The following is an 18747-nucleotide window of genomic DNA, read 5'->3' as shown; positions in this document are numbered from 1 at the left end:
TAATATGCTAGTTTTTTTTTTACTAAAGTTCACACACAATACTGAAAACATCAACCATCTCGCTACACGGCCGGTAAAAAGAAAAAAAAAAGTATACAAAGACGGTTCAAGGACCTTCTCTCCCTCCTCCCCTCTTGTCACTCTCCAGGATTTCTTTTCCCTTTCTTCCTCACAACACACACACAATTAACACGCCTACGTCTGCCATTCTCTCTCTCTCTCTCTCTCTCTCTCTCTCTCTCTCTCTCTCTCTCTCTCTCTCTCTCTCCACGGCCTAAACCTCCCCCCCCCAAAAAAAACAAAAAAACGAAAAATAAACAGCAGACATTATTATTCTGGGCTCGCAAACTTGTTAATAGAAAACACTCAAAAGAAAATAGTATGAATAAATTGAGGGGTTAATTCTCTCTCTCTCTCTCTCTCTCTCTCTCTCTCTCTCTCTCTCTCTCTCTCTCTCTCTCTCTCTCTCTCTCTCTCTCTCTCTCTCTCTCTCTCTCAATATCGCACCACCACACACACACACACACACACACACGGCCCGGTAGCTCAGTGGTTAGAGCGTCTGCCTAACAACCAGAAGGACCGGGGTTCGAGTCTCCAACCGGGTGAAGATAAGTTGGGTTTATCTTCCTTCACGTGTAGCCCCTGTTCACCTAGCAGTGAGTGGGTACGCGACGTAAGGCAAGGAGTTGTGACCTCGTTGTCGCGGTGTGTTGTGTGTGAGTGGTCTCAGCCCTACCCAAAGATCGGTCACTGAGAGAGAGAGAGAGAGACGTGTTTTTTCCTCTTATCTGCAGAACGTGTTTGCATTGGAATTCTCTGGTCAGGTTGACGTTGTTGTTATTTCCGAGTTGAGAAGTGGATGAGGAGGAGGAGGAGAAGGAGGAGGAGGAAAAGGAAGAGCAGGAGAAGGAGTTTGAGAAGGAGAAGAAGCAGGAATCGTGGAAACATGGAAAGGAGGAAGAGGAGGAGAAGGTCGAAGAGAAGGAGGTGGAGGAGAAGGAAGAAAAGGAGGAGGAGGAGCAGGAGAAGGTGGACTTTGAGAAGGAGGAGGAGCAGGGATCTTGGAAACATAGAAAGAAGGAGGAGGAGAAGGTCGAAGAGAAGGAAAAGGAGGAGGAGAAAGAAAAGGAGGAGGAACACAAAGAAACACAAAGGAAGAACAAACAACAGCAGACCTGCTGGTCCTTACGAGGCTGTTTGTGACAAGCTACACTAACTATCTAATCAAAGGTGGAAGATGAAGGACAGCAAAGGCGAAGGCTCCTCCCCACCCCCCATCCCTCCAGCCAAAGCTGGCAGGAAAGGAAAAAGAAACATGCAGCATGGAAAAACTGCATGGAAATTATGTAGGAAAGAGGAAAGATCTACCATTACTGCTACCACAAACCGGGCGATAAAAACGGACAAGGACACCAGTATTCGAAAGAACTTAACGTTATTATGACAATGAGTAATATCTTAGTTGCTGGTTGGATTCAAAATACTTGTCTAATCTATTCTTGAAGGCCGTAACTGTTGTACTATCAACATCACAGGGTAGAGAATTCCAAACATTAACAACTCGATTGAAGAAGAAGTGTTAGCTTCGTGCGACGAGAATCTTTTACCACTTATCTTCAAATTGTGATTTATTCTTGTTTTATTTGATCGATCAATTGTAAAATAATCTTCCGCATTAATATCACTGAATCCTTTAAACATTTTGAACACTTCTATTAGATCGCCTCGCATTCTTCGTTTTGATAGGCTGAATAAATTAACTTCTTTAAGCCTTTGTTCATATGATAAATTTCCCAACAATGGAATCATCTTTGTTACTCTTCGTTGAACCCGTTCCAACTTTTCTATGTCTTTTCTGTAATAGGGAGACCAAAACTGTACACAGTACTCTAGGCGGGGTCGAACCAACGAATTATACAGTTTTAATATTACTTTTTCCGATTTAATATTAGGAGGAGGAGGAGGAGGAGAAGAGGCGTATAAAACAAAAACGTAAAAATGAAAATGTGAAGGTAGAGTGAAAAGATGAAGTAGAGGCTTAAGATGATAAAGCTGAGAAAGGAAAAAACGAAGAAGAACAAGAACAAGAAAAATGAAGACGAAAGAGAAAGAGGAAGAGGAAGAGAAGAAGTCATGAACAACAATAGTAACAAAAAAGAACAGCAACAAAAAAAGAAAACCAACAGCAACAAAAGATAAGGTGAAGGAGAACGTGGAAGACATGACTGAGGAGCCCAAGAGCCGAGAGGGAAAGGAAAAAATTATGAGCAAAAAGTTGAAGAGGAGGAAGAAAAAGATGAGCAGGAAATTTTTGAAGAGAAAAAAGAAAAAATGGAGGAGCGGTCACCAGATAGCTATTACACTGGGTAAATTTTCCGTGGATCTTCAGTCAAACCACGATTTCCGCTAGCGTTGTTCTCATTTGTTCCTTGTTATTGCTGATGATGATGATGGTGAGTAATACCGTCTTCCTTTGGTGAAATCTACCGTAGCTTTGGAAGATCGTGGACACGTCAGAAAACCACGGAAATATGAGAACCAAGCCAGCGGAAACCGTGGTTTGACTGAAGATCCACGGAAAATTTGCCGAGTGTAATAGCCCCTTTAAGTGATTAGTGATTTCTTGGTGATTCAGTCTGTTCGTCAAGCAATTCAGTGGCCTTCAATACAAGCTGGAGGAGGAATAAAAAGACGAAGAGTTGGAGGAGGAGGAGGAGGAGGAATAAGAAGAGGAGGAAACATGGAAGCATGGAATGAGGAGGAGGAGGAAAAGTTGGGAAAGTTTCGTTTAGTCGGCGCAACATCTGTGGTCATATGCCGGAGAGGGACAGGAGGGGGAAGGAATTATAGGAGAAGGGAACAGATCCCAGGAGACGGGACACAACCCCCGATTAATACCTGGTACCCATTCACTGCTGGGTGGACAGGGGCGTAGGGTATCGGAAAAGCCGCCCATTTTTTTCTACTCCGCCCGGGAATCGAACCCGGGCTCTCTCGGTTGTGAGCCGAGTGTGCTAACCACTGCACCACGAAGCCCCCAAGGAGGAGGAGGAGGAGGAGGAAGAGGAAGAGAAAGAGAAAGAGAAAAAGGAGGAGGAGGAGGAGGCTAGTGGGCAGGAAGAAGAGCATAATCAGCCCCGCCTTGAGCAGCAACAGCAGCAGGAGCAGGAGTAGCGGTAAGCTGAAAACTTGACTAAAGGAAACTGGTTTATTCAGTGACCTACTTGCATAAAATGTTTTCTTATTACCATTTTAATTTCCACGGCTAGAGCCACAAAGTGCTGCTCCCGTAGACAGACACAGTGGGCCTAAAAAATGTTATTCCAATTGTGTTACGAATGCTTCATATTACTGACCATATAAATGTTTTAGATTGTAGAAATGAGGTAGACTGACTCAGAGCTCTCCATGAAGGAAAAAGAGATGAACGGTACTGAGAAAAGGGTCAGGGATATAAGTCTGATGTCGAAGTCATGTGCATAGCGGAGCAACAGGCGCTGGAATGTCATGCTTTTAATAGGTTCGTAGGAGGAGAAATCGTAGAAATAAATAAAAAAAATATATAATAATACCAAGGGAAGCTATGGAGTGCGGCGTTCGTTCGTGAGTGGTGACAGCTGGATGTGTGTGGCCGATGAGGCGGACAGCTTTTTGACGGTACTCGGTTTTTGTGACATGTGAATAAAGCCAAACGCACACGTGATATCGTTTTCTACTATTATGGAAGCAGCTCCAGGTCAAATATCGATAAAAACGAAAAAGCCCGCTATGCGCTGTCCCTGTGCAAGAATGTAGAGATGAGTGGATGATGGATAGGCGGTGGCTGAGTGGTAGCGTGCTGGGCCCACATTCACCGCGTGATGGACGACGCGAGTTCGAATCCCCACGCTACTACCTCGGATTTTTCAGTCACCGTCGAGTGGCTTTTAAAACTACCCACATGCTGTCCTGAAGACCACCCATCAATCCGGACTCTAGAGGAATCGTCATCAAATCAGAAGAGAGTTTTTGGGGGGCAGATGCAAAGAGATGATGGCGCTAACTATAAACACTTGCCTGCGCCATGACAGGCTGGGACAAACTACCATCCCAGGCTCCTCAAGCCTGCCGGCCGGCGCGCTAGAAAAAAAAAAAAAGGGTCACTACACCAAGACTCGCTCCACTCCTGTACTACAGTCAACATCCAGGGCGAAATGGGTGTAGTCAAACGTGAATGGCAAAAGGCGTAGAGTTTTTTTCTCTTATTCTTTTTGACAGAGACGAGAGGTAATGTATCCCAGTAATAAAGGACAGTTTTCAGGAGGGTGGAATACACGAGGGAAGGAGTTTCAAAGCACGCACGCACACACACATAAACACACACACACACACACACACACACACACACTGTCAGCCCATAAATCTGCCAATGTAAGAGTGTCAATATTTGCCTTCTCTTCTCTTCAGCCTTCCTCTCCTCCCTTCCTCTTTACTCCCTCGGCGTCTCCCTCTCTCCCTCCCTCCCTCCTTCCCTCCCTCCTCTCCATCTCTCTCGCGATACCTGTTCTGCAACCGTATCCCCAGTTTCATCCCCTTACCTTACCTCTCCTTCCCTCCTCCCTCCTTCTCCCTCCCTCCTACCTCCTCTCTCTCCTCTTCCCCCTTGAATAAACATCCTCAGTCGTTCCTCCTTCCGCAGTCCGTTTTCTTTGATAAGAGATAAACAAGGCTCAGACGACGGAGGGAGGAGAGGGGGGAGGGACGGAAGGAGACGGAAAGGAAAAGAGAGGAGACTGAGAAAGGGAAAAAGATAAAAAAAAGGAAAGGAAAAGAAATAGAAGAGATGGAAGAGGTGAAAGAGGCGGAAAGAGAAGGAGAGGAAAAGAGAACAGACTGTGAAATGGAAAAAAAGATACAGAAAGGAAAATAGAAGAATTATAAGGAATGGAAAGAGGTTGGAAGGGGAGCCTGAGAGGGACTGAAGGAAAATGAAAGGTTAAGAGAAGAGGTTGAGAAAGGGGATAAAATAGAAGAGGGAAAAGAAAACAGTTAGAAGGTAGAAGTGGATGAAACGGAACAAGGAGAAGGAGAGGAAAATGAGAAAAGTGAGAAAGGGAAAAAAATAAAAGAGTAAAGAAGGGAAACATACAGGAAAGAAGAGAAAGAGAGAGATATAGAGAAAGGAGATGAGGAGCAGAGAGGGGAAGGAAAGAACGAAACAAAATAATGAAGTAGAGGAAGAGAGGCAGAAGGGAAGGAAAGAGGAGAGAAAGAGAAAATATAAAGAGAGAAGAAGAAAGTAAGAAACAGGGAAGAAGGAAGAGAGAAAAAGTGAAAAAGAAGAGAAACGTATAGGAGGGAAAGTGGGATAGAATAAGAAGAGAAAGAGAGAGATGAAGAGAAAGGAGAGGTGAGGAGTGAAGAAAGGGAAGGAAAGAACAAGGAGAAGAGAGGAAGGTGGGAAGGGAAAAAGAGAGGAAGAGAAAATACAGCGCACGGTAGAGAAAAGGCAACGAAAAGAGAAGAAGCAAATAAGAAACAGGGAAGGAGGATAAAAGTAAAAGAAGAAAGAAAAGCAAGAGAGGGAAAGTAGGATAAAACAAGAAGACAGAGATAAATGGGAGATGAGGAGCGGAGAGGAGAAGGAAAGATAAAAAAGAATAATGAGAAAGTAGAGGAAGAGAGGTAGGAGAGAAGGAAACAGATGAAGAAGAGGAAATGAAGTAGGAAGAAGGGAAGAAGGGGAAAAGAAAGTAAAAAAGAAAGAGAAGAGATGAAAAGAGAAGTAAGGCGAGGAAAAAGGAAGAGTAAAAGAGAGAAGAGGGAAAAAAATGAAGCAGGGAAGAAGGGGAAAAGAAAGTAAAAAGAAAGAGAAGCGATTGAAAGGAAAGTAAGGCGAGGAAAAATGAAGAGTAAAAGAGAAAAGGGGAGAAGAGGGAAGAAGATGAAGCAGGGAAAACGTGGGAGAACAAAAGATGAAAAACAGAGAGAGAAGGAGAGAGTGTGGAAAGGGGAGAGGCAAGAAGGGAAAGACTAGAGGGGAGAGGGCGTGAGAGGGGGGCTAGCTCGTTATTCTTCCCCTCACTTCCTCTGACGTGAAAATGTTGGCAGAAAAATAGAAACAACTAACTGGAGAGTACTGGACCGTGGGGGCGGCGGCGGGCGAGGGCGGGGAGAAGGAAAATAAAAGAGAGTAAACAGATGGCGAAGTAGATGGATGGTCGCTGAGCTTGTTAAGTACATAATGGTGGATGAGGAAAGGTATGGAGAGTGACGGAGGTTGGTGTAAACTGTAAAGGAAGGGATATAGCGAGATTAGATGCTAAGGAAGCGGAAAAATTTGACGTATGACCAGGAACACACAGCCATGCAGAGAAATATTTATACAGAGAGAGACAGACATACAGACAGACAGGCCAAGAGACAGACAGACAGGTAGACAGGAAGAACGACATACAGATACATACATTCTCAAATAGATGAATAGACAGAAATAAGAGATATATGTCGGAAAAAAAGGTGGTGGAAAACTGAATAAGCTTACATACAAAATAAACAACAAAAAATACACCAAACAAAACTGAAAATATATAAATAGAAGAAAATCACATACGCTTCCAAAAATATATGAAAGTATACACACAAGAATTACATGAACCCCCGCCTGAAAAAAATTAAAATATACAAAAAAAGGAAAATATACAAGAGAAAAAAATATATAATTACACACCCCAAAACGAACTAAAATTATACAAAAAAATACATACCCCTAAAAAAAAAATGCCGCAAATTATGAACCCTCTGAACCTAAACGTAATAAACAAAGACCAAAACCTAGCTGAAATAAGGAAAGCAAAAAATTAAAAAAAAAATAAAGTTAATAGTTTCCCCCACCCGTCCCCTGCTCCACCGCCGCCGCCTCCTGCCCAGACGTCATTAGCCAATCAGCGCCAACATTCACGTTAGCGAGAACCAATCAGAGGCGCGTATGTTCCGCATGTCTCGGGAGAAGGAATGGATGAGAGAGAGAGAGAGAGAGAGAGAGAGAGAGAGAGAGAGAGAGAGAGAGAGAGAGAGAGAGAGAGAGAGAGAGAGAGAGAAACAGACAGACAGACAGACAGAGAGAGAGAGAGAGAGAGAGAGAGAGAGAGAGAGAGAGAGAGAGAGAGAGAGAGAGAGAATGGATAGACAGGCAGACACATATATACATAAATAGAAACAAGCAGACAGACAAAGGCAGAGACAGACAGACACAGGCAAAAAAAACCAGACAAACAGACAGGCAGACAAACCGAGACGCAAGATTAGTGGTGGGAGAAGGAAAGGACAGTAATGACAGACTAGGGAGGAGGAGGAAGGGGAGGAAGAAGAGGAGGAGGTGGTGATTTTGGGCGAAGTGGAAGAAGGAGAAAGAGGGAAGGGGCAGGCGAGGGAAAGGAAGGGAGGCAGTCGAGATAAGTAGAGAAAGTGTGGGTGCGTGGAGGAAGGAGGAAAATCAAAGGCGTGAAATAGGGAGAGGAGGTGAAGTTTAGGAGAGGCGAGGTAAAGTTAAGAGAGGGAGAGGGAGATCAAGGCGGGGAAAAGAAGCGAATCGAGAGGGATGTGAGGGAAGGAACGAGAGGGAATGCATCGACTGGAGAGGTGTGCAGAGGTGAAGGTGAGAGAGAGAGAGAGAGAGAGAGAGAGAGAGAGAGAGAGAGAGAGAGAGAGAGAGAAGAGAAGAGAAGAGAAGAGAAGAGAAGAGAAGTGAAGTGAAATGAAGAAAAGTGAGGAAGAGAGAGAGAGAGAGAGAGAGAGAGAGAGAGAGAGAGAGAGAGAGAGAGAGAGAGAGAGAGAGAGAGAGAGAGAGAGTGTGTGTAAACAGAGACATTGACGGGGTATTTTCTCGTGAGCTTATTGGTACGCGGCTCCTGTGTTTTGCCGTGATTGGTGGTCGTGTTTTCCCCGCCGCCTCATTGGCTGGGCGGGCCGACGCTGCGCCAATCATTTGTCGTGCCTGCGAGCCGTCCGGTCAGCTGGTCGTGAGCCGCGTGTGCCCCGTGCTGAGTCACAGGGAGGCGATGGGAAAACAACGCCACTCGGGGTGAGAAAGTTGCATCAGATCTCAGTGAAGGAGGGTGAAGGATGTGGCTGACGAGGAGGAAACGTGGAAGCCTTGAAGATCAGGCGACAAAACTTATCTCTTTTTGGCCACTTTTTCTTCTTTTCTTTTTCAGGAGCTGCGACTAGAGGGCTTTTTTTTTTCCTTGAGTTGCAATGTCTGCTGTAAAGGAAAATATTATATTGGCTTATGGCGATGTTACATGCTTTAGTGATTGTAATATTCTTCAGACATTTAAATAACATGTGTACGTAAGAACGAGAACATTGATTTAATTCCTGTTATTACGAAGCAACGATCAATGGGATTATTAACTAGACTGACTTTCGTTTGCTTTAACTTCTTATGTGAAAGTATGATGAAGCTCGGATGACTTTTCGGAAAGGGGAATTTTGTCAAGGTCTGATTTGCCTCCCTTCGCTTGAATCGGCACAGTGATCGGCTTGGTTTCGAGCTCAAATAATACGGAATGACTGTCAGTGTTAAAATTGTTTGAATACCTGAAAACCGTCATCACATCTCCCCGAAGCTTTTCATGGTAAGGAGGTAGAGCAGCTTATTGATCATGAAATAGAATTGCGATGACGACACAAGCCGACGCAGAGTTCAGAGAAAAGATCAAAGGGGAGACTGCGATAGGGGAACATTATTTGCTTTCTATAATAGGCGACACCCAACCGAACATCATTTCGCCCATATCTTTTCATCTTTCTTCTTCTCTCCTCTTCAGTCTCTCCTCCTCCTCTTCCTTCAAACTTCCTTCTTCTCATCCTTCTTCTCCTCACTCTCTCTTCACCTCTTCCTTTAAACTTCCTTATCATTCTTCTCCTCTATATGAAAAGACTCTCGTAGAAGTTGCCGGGATTTTCATGGACTGGTTCGTGATCCTAGTGATATAGTTTTACACGACTCCTGCATCCTGAACTGGAAAACGACCCATGAAAAAACGGTTAACCTTCTCTGTGACCTTGGAAAAATAGTCGTAATAGGAGCCCGATATGTCTAATAATAGGACCACATTCTCTTCCTTCACTCGTATCCGTCACCCATCCATCATGCGAACAAACCTTTGCCGCAATACAGAAAAGAGAGACACACTGCGAGTCTCCTGGCCAGCACTGTACCTAACGCACCCGCCACCCTCAGCCAATCTCCTCCTCACCAACACTTTATTGAGCCTCGCCTTATTCAGCGTCAGCCTAAGTTTCCTGCGTTCGGATTGCCTGACGCGGGGGACGGGGCGCGCAGGAAAGGTATGAGGGGGAGGGGACGCAAGGAGAGGCCGAGGCGTTGACAGGTGAGTACATCAAAAGCCTGTTAATTTGGTCCTTAGGTGACAGGTGTGAGGGTGGGGGCGGTGAGGAAGGTAAAGGACGGCAAGTGAAGAATGGAAGGATGAGGGATGGGACAGGAGGGCGAGAGAGGTGTGGGAGAGGGAGGAAGGGAAGAGAAAGAGGGGAGCAGGGGAGGGAAAGATGGAAGAGGGAGAGGAGAGGGGAGCAGGGGAGAGAGGGTTGGAAGAGGGACACGGGAGCAGGGGAGAGAGGAAGGGACGAAGGAGAGGGGAGCAGCGGAGGAAGGGAGGGAGACGGGGAACCAGGGAACGTAGGAGATGAAAAGTGAGAGAGGATATATTGAAGGCGGTACATTGGAGGCAGTAAGAGAGGGGATGGAGGGTGATAGAGAGAGCGAAAGAGCGAGGAGATGTGGAAGGAAAGGAAAGGGAGAGAGTGAGAGTGAGGGGAAAGGAGCTAGGAGGGAGGAGGTTAAATGGAAGAGGGAGTTAAAGGTGAGAAAGCATCAGGTAAGGAAGGAAAAGAAAATTATTACGGTCCTGGATTTTCAAGTTGATCTCCACTCCCTTCGTTTCCCTTTGCTTCTTCTTTTTCTGCTTTTTTTTCATACACGTCTTTTCCTTTTTTTCTTCTCATGCTCCTCCTCCTTATTCATATATTTTCATTCTTCTTTCTGTTCTTTATCTTCATCTTAACTTTTTTCAGCTTCTCTTCATCCTAATCATAATCTTTCGTTCTCGTTCTCCTCACCTTCTTCGTCCCCCTCCTCGTCATTTTCTTTATTCATTTTCTCCTTTGTTTCCTTTCTTTCTTTCATCATCATCATCATCACCATAACACTCTTCGTCTTTTTCCCCTTTCTTTCGTTTTCTTTCTCTTTTCTTATTGTTATTCTTACTATTGTTATTATTATTGTTGTTATTATTATTATTATTATTATTATTATTATTATTATTATTATTTTCTTTTTCTCCTCCTCCTTCTCCTCCTCCTCCTCCTCCTCCTCCTCCTCCTCCTCTTCCTCCTCCTTCTCCTCTTCCTCCTCCTCTTCCTCCTCCTCCTCCCCTCCGTCGCTCCCTTCTTTGATCCTCTTAGTAGCAGTGAGTGGAGCAAACTTTTATCCTCCCTTATTTTTCTCCAGGGGACCCAAGTTAGTGTCCCGGAGCCCCGCGCGCCCCTGTGTGTGTCGGGAGCCACGGGGCCATCCAGGTGGCCCAAGGTGTGCTCAGGGGTGCCAGGGTTTCCGGAGTGCCTCTAAGTGTGCGCCCAGGTATTTGTGGTTCTTCAGGTGGCAAGTGTCCCGCGGGTTGGTGTGTCGCAGTGAACGACTAACATGCTGTTACATTGCCTAGTGGTGTATTTTGTCTCCGTATATATCTCTTTACTTAACCTTCTATAAATCTATATATTGTCTCAAATAGATTTACTTTTGCCTACTGATACATTCTCTAGTGTGTTTTTTCCCTTTATATGTCTACCTAACTATCTATCTATCTAAATATCTGTCTATCTATCTATCAATCTATATCATTCATCCATTCATCCACCTTTACCTTTTTTCCCACTTCAGGTAACAACGCCATTAACTGATGAAGATACCTGAGGAAGAGAGGGAAAGCAATCATGAGTATCAAAACACACACACACACACACACACACACACAGATAGATAGAGAGAGAGAGAGAGAGAGAGAGAGAGAGAGAGAGAGAGAGAGAGAGAGAGAGAGAGAGAGAGAGAGAGAGAGAGAGAGAGAGAGAGACCCTGCAGGCACGCTTATGTTAGCCCAAAGTTTCAGGAATGCCGTGATTTCTGGACATTTTTTTTTTCTCTAAATTATAAACATATCGTCCTCGGAGGCTTTCCTTTCTTCAGATTTCTTTAGGTTTTTTCACTTTAGTTTCTTGTGTGGAACGTGAGGGAAAAATGAGTAAGTTTTAGAACTCTACGTGGAGGGGGGTGGGGGGTGGGGGGGGGTTGGATGTGGGCTGCAGTAGCTCGCCCGAATGAAGACCAATCCGGAGTTCTAACTAAAGGAGTTCTTGTTGCGCCCAGTAGTTTGGCCTCAGTTCGCTGGGCCGCGGGTGCTGTTCCGAGGCGGCCCAGCGTGGAAACATTTCCTCTTTGATGGCTCTGTCGGACTGCAGGGAGTGCGTGTGTGTGTGTTCGCTGGGCTGGGCGTGTGAGGGTGGGAGGGGAGTGTGTGTGTGCGAGATGGATGACTCTTCGAAAATGTTGTGTCTGTGGTGTGTGTGTGTGTGTGTGTGTGTGTGTGTGTGTGTGGATGGGTGGGTGGGCGGGTGGGTTCGTTTTCTTACCAATCTTTTCTATTTATTTATAATTTTTACAGGACTGAGTCAAGCTTCAACTTGGTATTTATCACATCATACAATAGTTCAAGCCTGTGTGTGTGGGGGGGGGGGGATGTTGGTGTGTGTGTGGGTGTGGGTGTGGGTGGGTGTTGGTGTGGGTCTGGGTGGATGGGTGTTCAGTGTTAGTGCCACCGACATTTATTCTAATTGTTTGTTATATATTCCGCACAGACCGAGTGGCGCCGAGGGCAAGTAAGGTCACATCCCCGACGCCCCGGAAGCCAAGGTACGCACGCTCGGATGGGTTCTTTGTTCGTGCAGTCATTTTTCCTTTTCTAATGATTTTTGCGTGAGTTTTTTTTTTTAAGTCAGTTTCTCTTATTTCATCAACATTTTTAGTTTCTTTGTGTTTCCAGGCACATGTTGACGTCAGATTGTATACTGATATAAATGATAATTGTAGCGAGATGATGGGGGCAGGTTAGTAGTAGTAGTAGTAGTAGTAGTAGTAGTAGAAGTAGCAGTTGTAGTAGGGGGATGAGGAGTAGGAGTAGGAGGAGGAGTAGGAGGAGGAGGAGTAGTAGTAGTAGTAGTAGTAGTAGTAGTAGTAGTAGTAGGAGGAGGAGGAGGAGGAGGAGGAGGAGGAGGAGGAGGAGGAAGAGGACGAGACGCAGCAGCAGCATGAACATGTAAGGAGTCACTAATAAATCGTAAACAAAAGCAAATGGCTGAATCTTCTATGTTATTCATTATATATTATTTTTTTTACTCTTAAATGATATCGTTTAACAATATGATACATCTCTCACTGCCTCTTCATACCTAATACTTTATTGGAGCTCGCTTCAAGGCGTCAGCCCGCGATGATAAATTTTAGCCTGTCATTTTTTCCCGGGACGACCACTCGGCCAGCTCCTCCGCCCCCCCGCCCCCACTGAACGCCCCTCCGGCGGAACCCAATCAGGAAGCGGCCACTAACTCCTCAGGACCCGCTGGAGCTGTGTTGTGTTGTATCTCCTCTTTGTGTTAGGGGGCTTCGTGGTGCAGTGGTTAGCACACTCGGCTCACAACCGAGAGAGCCCGGGTTCGATTCCCGGGCGGAGTGGAAAAATTTGGGCGGCTTTTCCGATACCCTACGCACCTGTCCACCCAGCAGTGAATGGGTACCAGGTATTAATCGGGGGTTGTGTCCCGTCTCCTGGATATGTTCCCTTCTATAATTCCTTCCTCTCCTGTCTCTCTTCGGCATATGACCACAGATATTGCGCCGACTAAACGAAACTTACCAATTTTCCTCTGTGTTGGGGTGTTTTTTATATATTACAGTGGCAATGTTTGATTAAGGGATTCATTCTTTATAATTTTAAATGATTAAAATGAAGCCACTTACTTATTAATGATTTTTTGCATGTATTTTATCAGTGTGTTATATGTAAATGAAGATCATGATGAATCTAATCTGAATGACTATTTGTTAGATATGTACATGACTTCGGAACATAATTTTTGTCTTGTTCTTCTTCTACTACTCGTAGACTAAGCCTGCTACGCTGCAGTTCGCCATTAGACTCTAAAAATGAACACGGTTGGGTAGGGTAGGCGGTGGCTGAGTGGTTAGCGTTCCGGCCTAGCATTCACGGCGCCATGGACAACGTCCGTTCGAATCCCCACGCTACCACCTGGGATTTTCCAGTCACCGCCGAGTGGCCTAGACTACCCACATGCTGCCCAGAAGACCACCCATCAACCCGGACTCTAGAAGAAACCGTCCAAGTGAATCAAGAATGAGTTCCCAGGGGCAGCATGAGCCAAGCATAACTGGCGCCACTATAAAAATTGTCTGCGCCACGATGGGCTTGGGCCGACCACCAGGCCCCTGAAGAAAACCTACCGGCGCCACAGGCCGAGATGTAAAAAAAAAAAAAAAAAAAAAAAAAAAGTCATCCGAAAAGTAAAGAATATATGTTATTAATTCCAATGTCAGTTTACTTGTTCCTCCAGTTTTCGAATATTTCTTTAATCTGGTCGTAATCAGTTTAAGTCATACTGTGATGCTTGATTTAACTTTTTCATTGGAACTTTTCGAATATCGGAATGGTATATTAGTAGCAGTTTCATCTCATCTTTTTTTTCTTTATAAAATCAAGAAATCTACAATAGACTTAACCTGCTCTCAGGCGTCGAACTGCATTCACCACCGCTACAGTTTCCACTAAGCCGAAGTCCTTCTCATCGTCAGTGGATGCCAAGCCATTTTTTTGTATTATTATTTTTTTTCAATTACCTGGTTTATTGTCTGGAAGTGATCCGTGGCTGAGGATCCACTCCGAATGGCTGGGCTGTGTGGAATTTAATGGGTCTGAAATTCTGTTTGTGAGTGTTTTTGTAAATAATTTGTAGATAACTGACAGTAAGCTGACAGGATCATGCTTTTTTAATCCATTTTGCTCTCCTTTTTTTAAATACTGAGCTAATGGCTGCATTTTTTCACTTTCTATTTTTTTCTTTGGGAAAAATCCGGAATTTCATATTCATATATAAATATAAATATATTTACACACACACACACACACACACACACACACACACACACACACAGACAGACAGACAGACAGACAGACAGACAGACAGACAGACACACACACACACACACACACACACACACACACACACACACACACACACACACACACACACACACACACACACACACACACACACACACACACACACACACACACACACACACACACACACACACACACACACACACACACACTAATTACCTCAATACTTCCGTCCCTTTGCCAGCCCCGTCGCGGAAAACCCAGAGCCACATAATTACTTCGCTAATTAGAGAGACACAGTTTGGCTGGATTTGTTTTCTTTAGTTAAGATCTATTTTTTACAAGATGAGAAGACTCGCGGATCTGTATTTTTTTATATATATCTGCGAGTAATGAGTCTGTTGTCGACGGGGGAGGGTGAGAAAGAGCTGTGTTTGGGAGGGTGGGGAAGGACAGGGGGAAGGAGGTGGGAAGGGGGTATCCAGTGGACGGGGCGGGGCGGTGGGGGGAGGGGGGGGGAGTAATGTAGTAGTGTAGTTTGGGGCTTATAACGGGGGAGGCAGGAGGGGAAAGGGGGGCAGGAGAGGAAAGGGAGGCAGGGGACTGGAGGAGGGAGGCGGCACGGAGCGGGAGAGGAGGGAACAGTAATTATGGGAGGGAAATATTGAAGGAGAAGAATGATGCGGCAATAGTGAGGCGATTAATGATGGAGAGAGAAGGCGAGGAAGGAAGGTGTGAGGAATGAATTGATGATGATGGGGAGAGAGAGAGAGAGAGAGAGAGAGAGAGAGAGAGAGAGAGAGAGAGAGAGAGAGAGAGAGAGAGAGAGAGAGAGAGAGAGAGAGAGAGAGAGAGAGAGAGAGAGAGAGAGAGAGAGAGAGAGAGGAAGAGAGAGGTGGAGAAAAGAGGAATTAAGAGAGGGAGGGAGGGAAGGAAAAAGGAAGAAAAGGAATGAAAGGAGAAAGGAAGGAGGGAAGGGAAAGAAGGAAAGATAAAGAAAGTGAGGGAATGAGGAAGCAGAGTAGGAAATAGGAAAGAAGGAAGGAAGCAGGAGAAAGAGGATGGAAAGCAGAAAGGAGGAGGAGAGATGGAGGGAGGAATCTGAGGTGGGCAAACGCGTAGACTATGTAGCGTGTTCGTGGCCAGGTGGGTTATGGCGGGAAGAATGACGGTACTGTTAATTAAAGCAACACACACACACACACACACACACACACACACACACACACACACACACACACACACACACACACACACGGTACTGTTAATTAAAGCAACACACACACACAAAAAAAAGATAATAATAAAATAATAAATAAATATATAAATAAATAAATACTATAAATAAATAAATAAACAAACAAATAAATAAATAAAAAAAACTAATAAATAAATAAATAAATAAAATTAAATTAAAATAAGAAATGGCACATTTTATGTATAAATATCTTTGTTTAATGTATATGATTAGAGTAAAGCAGACATGCATTAAGCCACTGAGATACTTTGTCACAGCCTTCATAAACAGGTTGGGAGTCGTAAAAAAATAATAAATTCAACGAAAAATGTAAAACAAAAACATTTCGGTAATAACAATGCAAAGCAATTAGATTATTTTCAGGAGAGAGAGAGAGAGAGAGAGAGAGAGAGAGAGAGAGAGAGAGAGACAGCTGTAGCCTGAATGACGACTGACTCCTATCAAAAAAATAAACACAAACAGAAACAGAGAAAAACAAAGACAAATGCGAGAGTTGAAGCAAACACAGAGTCTCTTGTTTTATTGTGTTTTTCTTCATCCCGGCAACACAGTGTTTCCGGCAGAGGCGATCCAGGCAATTCAATTTAGGGGTCGACCCGTCACGAGGGCAGGAAGGAAGGAAGGGGGAGAGGGGAGAGGAGTGAGGGGGAGGGGGGAAGTAGCAAGGGCAGGGAGAGGAGGGATGAGTGAAGAGGAGAGAGAGAGAGAGGAAAAGGCAGAGGGAAGGAAGGGAAGGGAGAGAAGTGAATAGGAACGGGAAGGAAGAGGAGTGAATAGGAAGAGAGAGGAAAGGAGAGGAGTGAATGGGAAGGGAGGGGAAGAAAGAGAAGTGAATAGGGAGGGAGGGGAGGGGAGAGGAGTGAATAGGGAGAGAGGGGAAGGGAGAGGAGTGTATAGGAAGAGAAGGGAAGGAAGAGGAGTGAATAGGGAGAGAGGGGAAGGGATAGGAGTGAATAGGAAGGGAGGGGAAGGAAGAGGAGTGAATAGGGAGAGAGGGGAAGGGATAGGAGTGAATAGGAAGGGAGGGGAAGGGAGAGGAGTGAATAGGAAGGGAGGGGAAAGGAGAAGAGCGAAAAAGGAGGGTGGAGAGGAGGAGTTAACAGGGGCAGAGAGTGAGGGGAGAGGAGTAAAGAGGCAGGGGTGAGGAGTGAAAAAAAAGGACACCTCTTCTCACGTAATTGAGTGCTCTTTCGGCCACCTCCTCAGATTCTTTACAGGAGCAGCGAGTAGCGGGATTTTTTTTTATTGTTTCCTTTTTTTTGTGCCCTTGTGCTGTCTCCTTTGCTGTAAAAAAAATGCATAAAAAAAGAGGTTGGTAAAACTAAGAGAATGGAAACAGGGAAATGAGATGGCAGTGGATGGCAGGGGAGCAGGTAGGGTAGGGGGAAGTGAAAACAGGGGGAAGGGGGCAGAAATTGGAGAGGCAGGGGAAGGGAGAGGAGAGTAAGATGGGGGTGAGTAGGAAGGGGAGGCAGGGGAAGGGAGAGGAAGGTGTCATTTTGCTAAGGGGAAGAGAGAGAAGGATGAAATTATGCTATGGGGGAAGGGGAGTCAGGAGAAAGGGAGGAAAGTGAGATAAAGTTCAAGGGGTAGGTAGAGAGAGGCGCCGTAGACTGGGACAGGAGTAGAACAGAGGAAGGGAGAGAGGGAAGGAAGGGACGGCCGAGGGAGGTAGAAGGGAGAGAGTGGGAAAAGACTGAGATTGGGTTGAGGGGTAAATGGGAGGCCAGGGAAAGGGAGGAGAGAGTGAGATGGGGGTAAAGGGGAGAGAGGGGCGAGGTAGATTGGGTCAGGATTAGAGCAGGAGGGAGAGAAAGGAGAGGGAAGGAAGTGGGAGGGAGGGACAACCGGGGTAGATTGGACCAGAGTAGAATAGAGGGAGCCAAGCAGGGTGGAGAAAAGGGGGGTGGGAAGGGAGAGGGAGAGAGGGAGGGAGTGTTAATGACGCAAATAACTTTCCCGTCATTCACCTGGATTCGGCCTCGCTCGTGATTGGCTCCGGCGCCCAGGTAATCATCGGCCCGCACAGGTGGTGAAGGCAAATGTAAACTCGACAGGCCAGCGTGGATTTTTTATTTGTTTGTTTGTTTGTTTGTTCGTTTGCCTTTCATAAGATTAATAATATGTATCTTGTCCTCCTCGTTAAGTTTTCCAAATCCTTCAAACTTGTATATACACTTTCATTTTCTTGCTTGGTGTGTATTATGGAAAGAGTAACAGGAAAAAAAAAAGAGATGTGGTAGTAGTAATAGGAGTAGTAGTAGAAAGAGTAGGAAAAGTAGGGAAGGAATAGGAAAGGTAGGGGAGGGATAGGAAGAAAAGCAAAGGAACAGGAAGAAAAGGAAAGGAATAGGAAGAGAAGGAAAGGAATAGCAAGAAAAGGGAAGGAATAGGAAAGGTGGGGAAAGAATAGAAAAACTGGGAAGGAATAGGAAGAGTAGGGAAGGAATGGGAAATGTAGGGAAGGAAGAGAAGGGTAGGGATGGGATAGGAGAAGTAAGGAAGGCATAGGAAAGGTAGGAAAGAAATAGAAAGTAAAGGGAACGAATGGGTATAGTAGAGAAGGAATAGGAAGGTAGAGAAACAAAAGGAGAGTTAAGGTTAATATCTCTTTGCATGCGTCTGTTTTGCTTTCTTTCTTAACAGGGATGTAGTTTGGCAATAGTGGGATAAGGAGAAATAGAAAGAGTATGAGGAGTAGAGTAGAATAGAAGTAGAGGAGCAGAGTGGAATAGAGGGAATAGGTTAAATGTATGCGTCTGTTTTGCTTTATTGAACAACAGAAATGAAGCTCCGTTGGTTGCATTAAACAGAAAATCCAGGATCCGCTAAAGCTATACCAAATTTTCACTCCTGTTGACCCCGGAATTGAATTTACCGGTAATTAAAACACACACACACACACACACACACACACACACACACACACACACACACACACACACACACACACACACACACACACACACACCAATTAACGCTTCCTACGCATACATAATTAGCAAGACTTTAATAACACGTCAACTTTACCTTTATTCCTCGCCTTCCCTAATCACTTGCCTAATAAGGTCCATTAAGGGGAGGAATAAACGTTAATTAGGCTTCCCAGGTGAGCGCAGGTGAGGGGGAAGAGGGAGGGGAAGAGGCGAGCAAATAAGTGGGGTTGAATCTTCTTCTTTGGCTTTTGTTAGGGTATTAGTTTTGTCATGTAATACAATATAGCTGCTCTCTCTC

At 45.0% G+C, this 18747-nt stretch overlaps 1 long non-coding RNA gene across 1 annotated transcript in view; it reads left to right on the top strand.

The window, feature by feature from the left end:
• The window catches only part of LOC126982515 (uncharacterized), a 154752-nt gene that overhangs the window by 38258 nt on the left and 97747 nt on the right, over positions 1 to 18747 (top strand). Inside the window, exon 2 of the long non-coding RNA XR_007735207.1 lies at positions 11920 to 11974. This is a non-coding gene — a long non-coding RNA (uncharacterized LOC126982515). The remainder of the gene's footprint in view (positions 1 to 11919; positions 11975 to 18747) is intronic.

The sequence above is a fragment of the Eriocheir sinensis genome, chromosome 51 (assembly GCF_024679095.1).
Source record: "Eriocheir sinensis breed Jianghai 21 chromosome 51, ASM2467909v1, whole genome shotgun sequence".
In the NCBI taxonomy this organism is placed as follows: Eukaryota; Metazoa; Arthropoda; class Malacostraca; order Decapoda; family Varunidae; genus Eriocheir; species Eriocheir sinensis.
Note: the sequence above shows the minus strand (reverse complement) of the source record. Positions and strands in the feature narration are given on the sequence as shown.